Here is an 8,040-nt window from a genome sequence, read left to right as displayed (position 1 = left end):
TCTTGGTTTTTTGCTTTTTTTTATTAACCTGTGTGGCTCAGACAGGGCTCACTATTTTTTTCTTGGAGGTGGGAGTTAAAGAAAATGATCACAGCTTTCTGTCTTCCCCTTAATTCCACTGGCGGGTGCAAGGTGGGCACTTCACATGACAGCAAGATTATATATTGGCCCAACATATCTTCCCTCAGCTCGGATGTTAAGGTGAGTACAACGTCTGTATGTCGGCTCTCAGAATTGGGAAACGTGGCCACCACCTGCATTCTAAATTAACACCATTATCCTTTCTACCTGGAATTTGTTTGCTGGATAAGCAGAAACCAGTGGATTTGAAATAATTTGTGATAAATATAACAAAAAAAGACAAAATCAAAGCCGTGTATTTTCTGATTAACAGCAAAAGGCTTTATTGGGACTGATAGCAATAAATCTTTGTTCAGAATTTGGATGAAACTGACAACAAATAAATTGAGAAATAACTGACATTGGAGAAAAACAGCTTTTGTAGGCAGAACATGAAAATGAACAAGTAAATGTCAAGATTTTAAGGCATATTCTATTATATATAACCTCAGCTAATTATATTAACGTTAATAAAGGCTACTCTGTATTTATATTACTATTTTTATTAAATACATACAGGTATGGGATCCGTTATCCAAAAACCCATTATCCAGAAAGCTCCGAATTACGGAATTGCCGTCTCCCAAAATGTTTTAAATGATTTCCTTTTTCTCTGTAATAATAAAACCGTAGCTTGTACTTGATCCCAACTAAGATATAATTAATCCTTATTGGAAGCAAAACCAGCCTATTGGGTTTATTTAATGTTTACATGATTTTCTGGTAGTCTTAAGGTATGAAGATCCAAATTACGGAAAGATCCGTTATCTGGAAACCCCAGGTCCTGAGCATTCTGAATAACAGGTCCCATACCTGTACTGTATTTTTAAAATGTATATTTCTAGAATATGATTTAGAATAATTTTACATTATACACATAACTCACACTAAAATATAACAAGGCAAAATCTGAATATTTTATTTAACCTCAACTAATGATATTAACATTAATCAATAACATTTATCTGTATTTATATTACGTATTTCTATTTTATATTTCTATTTTATGATTTAGAATGATTTTATATTACTTACAAAATTCACAGGAAAATTCTGAAGCAATATTTTATTTAACCTCAGTAAATTATATTAACATTAACAATGGCAAATCTGTAATTATATATACAGGTATGGGACCTGTTATCCAGAATGCTCGGGACCTGGAGTTGTCTGGATAATGGGTCCTTCTGTAATTTGGATCTTCATACCTTAAGTCTACTAGAAAATCATGTAAACATTAAATAACCCCAATAGGCTGGTTTTGCTTCCAATAAGGATTAATTATATCTTAGTTTGGATCAAGTACAAGTTTCTGTTTTATTATTACAGAGATAAAATAAATCATTTTTAAAAATCTGGATTATTTTATTATAATGGAGTTTATTTCCGTAATTCAGAGCTTTCTGGATAATGGGTTTCCGGATAACAGATATATCTTTTTCAGTTTAAAGTTTTAGATTATGATTTATTATGATTTTATATTACATACACAATTCACTCAGGAAAACTGAATGAAGTTCAAAATGAAGTAATTAAAAATAAAAAAGGTTTAGCGATATTTTAGTTACATTTTAATTACGTGAATAAAGGCAAATCTGTATTTATACCATATTTGTTATATGTCATATTTTAGGTTATGATTCAACACAATTGTAGATCACACAAAGGCAGGGGCTTTATTTTAAATGAATCATTTTATTTTTTGGCATTTTACAAATATGTTTGATGCTGGTTGATCCAAACGTTCTAAAGGTGAATATTTCAAATATAGTGATAGAAACATATATAATGAAGACAAGGTAGGAGAATAGATTCTTATAGTTCATTAAATGAGATGAATTGACTGAAAACACATTATTACATGAAAGTAGAGCATGACATAGGACATAGGACCTGTAGGGAGTTGGTTGCTCTCTGTTGGTCATATATTTGTTTCTCTCTAAAAGATTAAAGCTTAATTCCAGACACAATGTAATAAAATAACCCTGATATTAACATGTTTATATGAGACGTGACTTTAGTGACATATTCCTGAATCTTCTGCTTCCAGAGTATATTAAGATGTTATGAGTGATGGTCACGACTCTACGACACCATCCGACTGACCTTGTCTTACAGACCTTTCACCGATTGTAGGACCTTTTGGCATAACAAGATGGAAATATTGCACGGGGCTTATTTGGAGCGTGACTCTAGAAATGTATCCAATGATTCCATCCCAGGAACACTGGTAGATGTCTCCGTGGATAACCTTATTGCAACATCGGCCATTGGCATCATCTTATCCTTAATGTGCGTTGGTGGTGTCATAGGCAACTTTTATACATTAGTGGTCATGTGTTTCTCCATGACCACATTTACCTCCATGTTTGTCCACATTGTTGACCTCCTTTATCTCTCTACCATCCCATTTATTGTGCACAATAGCTTTGTGAAAGACTGGTACTTTGGAGAAGTTGGATGCAGGGTGCTCTTGAGCTTGGATCTTCTGACTATGCATGCCAGCATTTTCATATTAACCGTGATGAGCACAGAGAGATACATTGCCATAGCAAAACCTTTTGACTCTGTTAGAAGATCCAGGGGCTACAGGAAAAGCCTTGCCTGTGCAATTTGGGTTCTATCCTTTCTTCTGACTCTACCCATGATGCTTATGATACATCAAGAAGAAAGGACATTGGAGTCTGGGAGCATCAGGAAGCTAAGTACACCAACTTGGAGTGATGATCAGTATAAGGTTTATCTCACCGTGTTGTTCGCTACCAGCATTCTTGCCCCTGGGGTCATTATCGGTTACTTGTACACAAAGCTAGCCAGGGCTTACTGGATTTCCCAAACCAAAAGCCTCCTTAATAAGGAAGTACAGAGATCCCCCAAACAAAGAGTCATACTAATGATATTTGTCATTGTGCTTGCATTTTGGGCTGTTTTTTTTACCTTTCTGGCTGTGGCAGCTGTTGCCCCTTTACAGCCACAATATTCTGAGAATCTCAGTTCAAACTGAGATTTATATCAATCATCTTGTGACTTGCTTCACCTACGGCAACAGTTGCATCAACCCTTTTCTGTACACCTTACTCACCAGAAACTACAAGGAGTATCTCAGAAATAGGCAGAGAGGTGCACTTGGATCGCTTTAAGGGTGGAATGGCATCTCCTGGGAACCAAACGAAAAGGACAGCATATGGTGGGAACCAGCAGTGCACAGAGACCATTACAATGAGCAATGCAAAAGGTGCCTGTGATTCGTTCAAGCTGTAAAAATAAAGCAAGCAGGTAAGATGTGTTATTTTATTATTTGTTATTTTAAACAAGATTAAAGGTCCCTCAAATTCTCAGATCCACAGACACATTCACTAATGGTTCACTAAGGGGGTTATTTATCAAAATCCAAATTGATGTCATTATTTTCTGAAATATACCCCAAACAAATCTGCACAGGTTATGTCCCCCTATTTATCAATACATTTTCCAAAAAAATTCCAGTGCGGGAAAATTTAAAAAAAAAATTGTAAAAATTCGAAAATTCTAATTGTATGGATTTTCCCCCTGACTTCTCCCATTGACTTATTTATAACTTTGGCAGGTCAGAGATGCTGGATTTTTGGATTTAGACTTTTTCCATCCTCGGGGTATAATAAATCCTGTAACATTCTAGTTATTTTTTCAACTAAAAAATTGGATTTTATAGTAAAAAAAACTTAAAGATTTCGAGTTTTTGGCATTCTAACTTTATTAAATAACCCCCTAAGAGTGATCTAAATCCAATCCCATTTGCAGAACATCTGCAAGATAAGTAGTGACCCATTGCCTTGCAACTTCATGTATTTGAGCAGTGGGAACTTTCAGAATCTAAAAACAAACCCTGATGCTAAGAAATAAAGAGAACCCATGTACAGTTTGTCCAGTCCAGCCAAGACAACAGTTGTTTTAATACATACTCAGTGGGCCGTGCTCAGCAGCAATTGCATGTAGTGGGTACTGTATGCCACACCCTTATGTTCTATTTGGCATAATGAATATAGTAAGGCAAGATGGTGTCAGTACAGCTTTATATTAGGGCTGTCCAGAAGGCAACCAACTCCCAGCATGCCCAAAACTCAAAGGACACTGGTAGTTTATTTAAATCACAGCTGGAGAGATAAAGAAAGGATTATCTGTGCAGCTACTAAGAGCAGCCCTGTCTTCTCCTATGGATCCTTTTCATCTAGTGTACTCCAGTGAGTATAAATCAGATACTATATTAATAAGTAGTGTCAGGATTTAGAAATCTATATACAGTGTTGGACTGGGACACCAGGGGCCCACCAAAAAACTTTGACCAGGGGCCCACCAATTAATCTTAGACCAGGGGCCCACTCTACCTCTGCTTCCTTCCTCTCCTCACCTCTATTCTCCTAGTCTCTTTTCTTTACATACTATACTCTATTTTTCCAACTATTTAGCCTCTTTGTTCTCATAAAAATAGGGAATGGCCATAAAATAGGCTAAATGTTTAGCAGCATGAGGGCCCACTGACACCTGGGCCCACCAGGACTTTTCCTGGTATCCTGGTGGGCCAGTCCGACACTGTCTATGTAGCAAATATATCCAGAACTGGTTTCCACACAGGGGGATGACAGCTAAAACCAAAACAGTCGCCACAGTGAAACCTAAGAACGTAGGGTTATTTGTTTTACTAAGTCCCAACACCTTTTGATCAGAAAGAAAGGTTCAGCTTTTTCTTAACTCTTACTTTGTGGGAATGGGGGTGTCCCTGGGCTGGTATAAAGCATTATAGCCCACTACAGCAGTGCTGCTCTGGCTTTGAATTCAACTTGTTTTCATAACTGAATCAGTTTGGTGGACACAGACCATACAGCGCTAAATGAAGTCAGGTGGAGCCGTTCCTTTGTGTATTATTATATGTAAGAATGGCTTACACTGCAGCTGCACTGAAAGCTTCTATGGAAATCAGCTTTTGCTTTTTAGCTTTGAATTTAGAGGGGCTTGACCCAACCTGTAACTGATTGGAACATTAGACCTATTAAATGGATATATACAACCATTAGCAGGGATAGACCCAACCTGTAAATGATCAGAACACAAGGCCATTCACAAGAATAGACCCAACCAGCAACTGATTGGAACATTAGACCTTTCACATGGATATATATAACCATTAGCAGAGATAGACCCAACCTGTAAATGATCAGAACATAAGGCCATTCACAAGGATAGACCCAACTAGCAACTGATTGAAATGTTTAGACCATTGACAGGCATATACCCAACCACTTGCTGGGACAGACCCAACCTTTCATTAATTGGAACATTAGAAGCCAATCAGTGTTTTAAAATGCAAATGAACAGAGAAAATGAACATTACAAATTCATGAAATCATTCTCCTTATGAAAGTAAGTTCAAACAAACAACTTGCTTTTGGTGTTTCTGTATAGTATTAGCAATGTATTGGAATACTGTAAATATGGTCTATTCTTCTTCCTTCCACTTCAGCAATAAAGAATCTGAACATTGGAATCCAACTTCAACTCTTGTGATTCCAAGATTCTGGCAGTTGACTTCACTCCAGCAATCCCATTGGTTGGCACGTGTCTACTAGCAGGGGACGCAGCTTACTCCAGGACTCGGTCTACAAGATGCACTTGGAGAATACGGATTATTTCATTACCTACAGTCAAGTTGACTTATGATACAGAAATATAATCCACTGTAACTACAACCGCTTCTCAGATCACAGTAAGCTCTGCACGATAGAGACTCCTTAATTATTCCTGAGAAGGCAACATATACAGTATAAAGACAATTTTCCTATTCCCCATTCTTATTTTTTTTACTTCAAATGATGGTTTTGTGACAAATCCACATGTAGGCTGCCATTTGTATTTCCTGGAATGTCTGAATGATGATGAACGATTGACGTTTCTTCAGCTCAGTCTTCACACTTAACCGAGTTACAGCAAATAAATCAGATTCTATAGCCCACCAAGAAGTTCTGCAACTTCTGATTTTGCCTCTGCCTCCTCTGCCTCCAGCCAAATAAAATTCAGAATGAATCATATGTTAGTGCTAGTGCAGTAAAGTCATGTATTTAAAAAGAAATACTACCTCAAATCCCAGTATTTAACCAATGTAAATATATTTATCTTATGTGAAAGGCTCTATAGCCCAGATGCCACAAAGCGAGCGTTAATTTAAGTATAAACAAAATGTCCAGTAAGTAACAGAGTATTATAAAATCTCTAAAAGTGACATTTCTATTCTATACATTTAATATTTAAAAGGCAGTTCACCTTTAACTTTTTAACAATGTGCAATTGGTCTTCCTTTATATGTTTTATGATTATTTAGCTTTTTTGTTCAGCAGCTCTCCAGTTTGAAATTTCAGCAGATGTTTGGTCCAATTGACCCTAGCAACCAGCCAGGGCTCTGCATAAGAGATTGGAAGATGAATAGGAAATGGTCTGAATAGTAGACAAGCAATAAAAAGTAACAAGAAACAATAAAACTGTAGCATCACAGAATAATAACATATTGACTGCTGGGGTCAGTGACCCCCATTTGAAAGCTGGAAAAAAAACGCAGAAGAGGAAGGTTTAAACTTAAACCTAAACAATCCATTTAAGCACATTTTTTGTTCTAGGGCCTCAAAGATCATCATCATCATCATCAAAAGTCTTGGAAGAATCCAACAGATGGTGAATGGTTTCTGGTCCTTCTCACCCACTATTCTTCTATATCCTACAGAACTTTCCCCTGATCATAAACAGTAGTTGCTCAGTTCCCCTCAAAGGTCTACAACACTTCTCACCAATACTTGCTGTTGCTTATTTGCTTGAATAATAATTACAGTAATGCAGAAGAGCTATAAGTCATGAGCATTGCTACCCCAATGCCCCATCCTGCACTTACTGCAGTACGTATAGTGAGATTTGTTGCTGTTAGACCTTGTTTTATTCAAATGGGAGACGGCTTCAAGTGCTTGAGTCAAGTAACGGACTTGTTAATGAGTCGAGCTGGGAGATTTATAAATGGTACTTTGTGAAAGTAAAATGATTTGGAGAGACAATGCTTAGAACTGTATATGCTCCAAAATAAAACCCACTGAAAGGTATGTGGCATTGATCAGCCCTGTCCTGTTTGCTTTACACTGGGGTTTGGAAATCACAGAAACTATCTGTATGACACTGAAGACAAACGGACAGGAAATAAAAATTAAATCAGCATATAATCGTTTGAAAAAATGTGGGTCTGCCCTCTGAGGGGGCCCAGAAAAAAAGGTGGGGCTACAGGAGGGTCTAAAGCTCTGCATTCAGAAGCATGCACCATAATATATATCTATACAGTCTCTATATTTACAGCAGTGGGTTTGTAGCCACAGGAGAGGACACCATCACTGAAAGAAGGAACAGAAATACATCTTTGTCCTCTTCTGTTTGTACAGTACAACAGGGGAAATGTAAGTACATACTGTATATATATATATATATATATATATATTTTTTTTTTTTAAATTTAGAATGTTTTACCCTTTAAAGGGCACTTTACTTATCAAATCAATGGAAGCATGGTTAAGAGCTATTCTGTTAACATGCATTCCCTTATTTTTCTTGCCTGCTGCATCAATCTTCCACTGAACACTAATAATGAAATATTATTTAACCCTGGCAGAGGATTCAATACGGCAACTCCTGCTAACTTTAACAAGTAAGTAAGGTCTCTGATATCTGCCCTCTGTTTACTGAACTTCCGCTGGAAACCAAGCAAAATCCTTCTTATACATGAACCCCTCTTAAAAACTGTATTGGCAACATTCTATTCAACTGTATCAACACTGAATTACTGTAATATTGCAGCTTTGCTCTGGAGAAAATCCTTAATGTATTTAGCTGAATCCACATTTTTTCTTTAATAGCAAA

The 8,040-nt window shown here is 36.7% G+C and overlaps 1 pseudogene; it reads left to right on the top strand.

Moving 5' to 3' along the window:
• Positions 1-2,266: 2,266 nt before the first annotated feature.
• LOC108697984 lies at positions 2,267-3,388 on the top strand (annotated as a pseudogene).
• Positions 3,389-8,040: the final 4,652 nt, after the last annotated feature.

Source organism: Xenopus laevis, chromosome 7S (genome assembly GCF_017654675.1).
Source record: "Xenopus laevis strain J_2021 chromosome 7S, Xenopus_laevis_v10.1, whole genome shotgun sequence".
NCBI classification, from domain to species: Eukaryota; Metazoa; Chordata; class Amphibia; order Anura; family Pipidae; genus Xenopus; species Xenopus laevis.
Note: the sequence above shows the minus strand (reverse complement) of the source record. Positions and strands in the feature narration are given on the sequence as shown.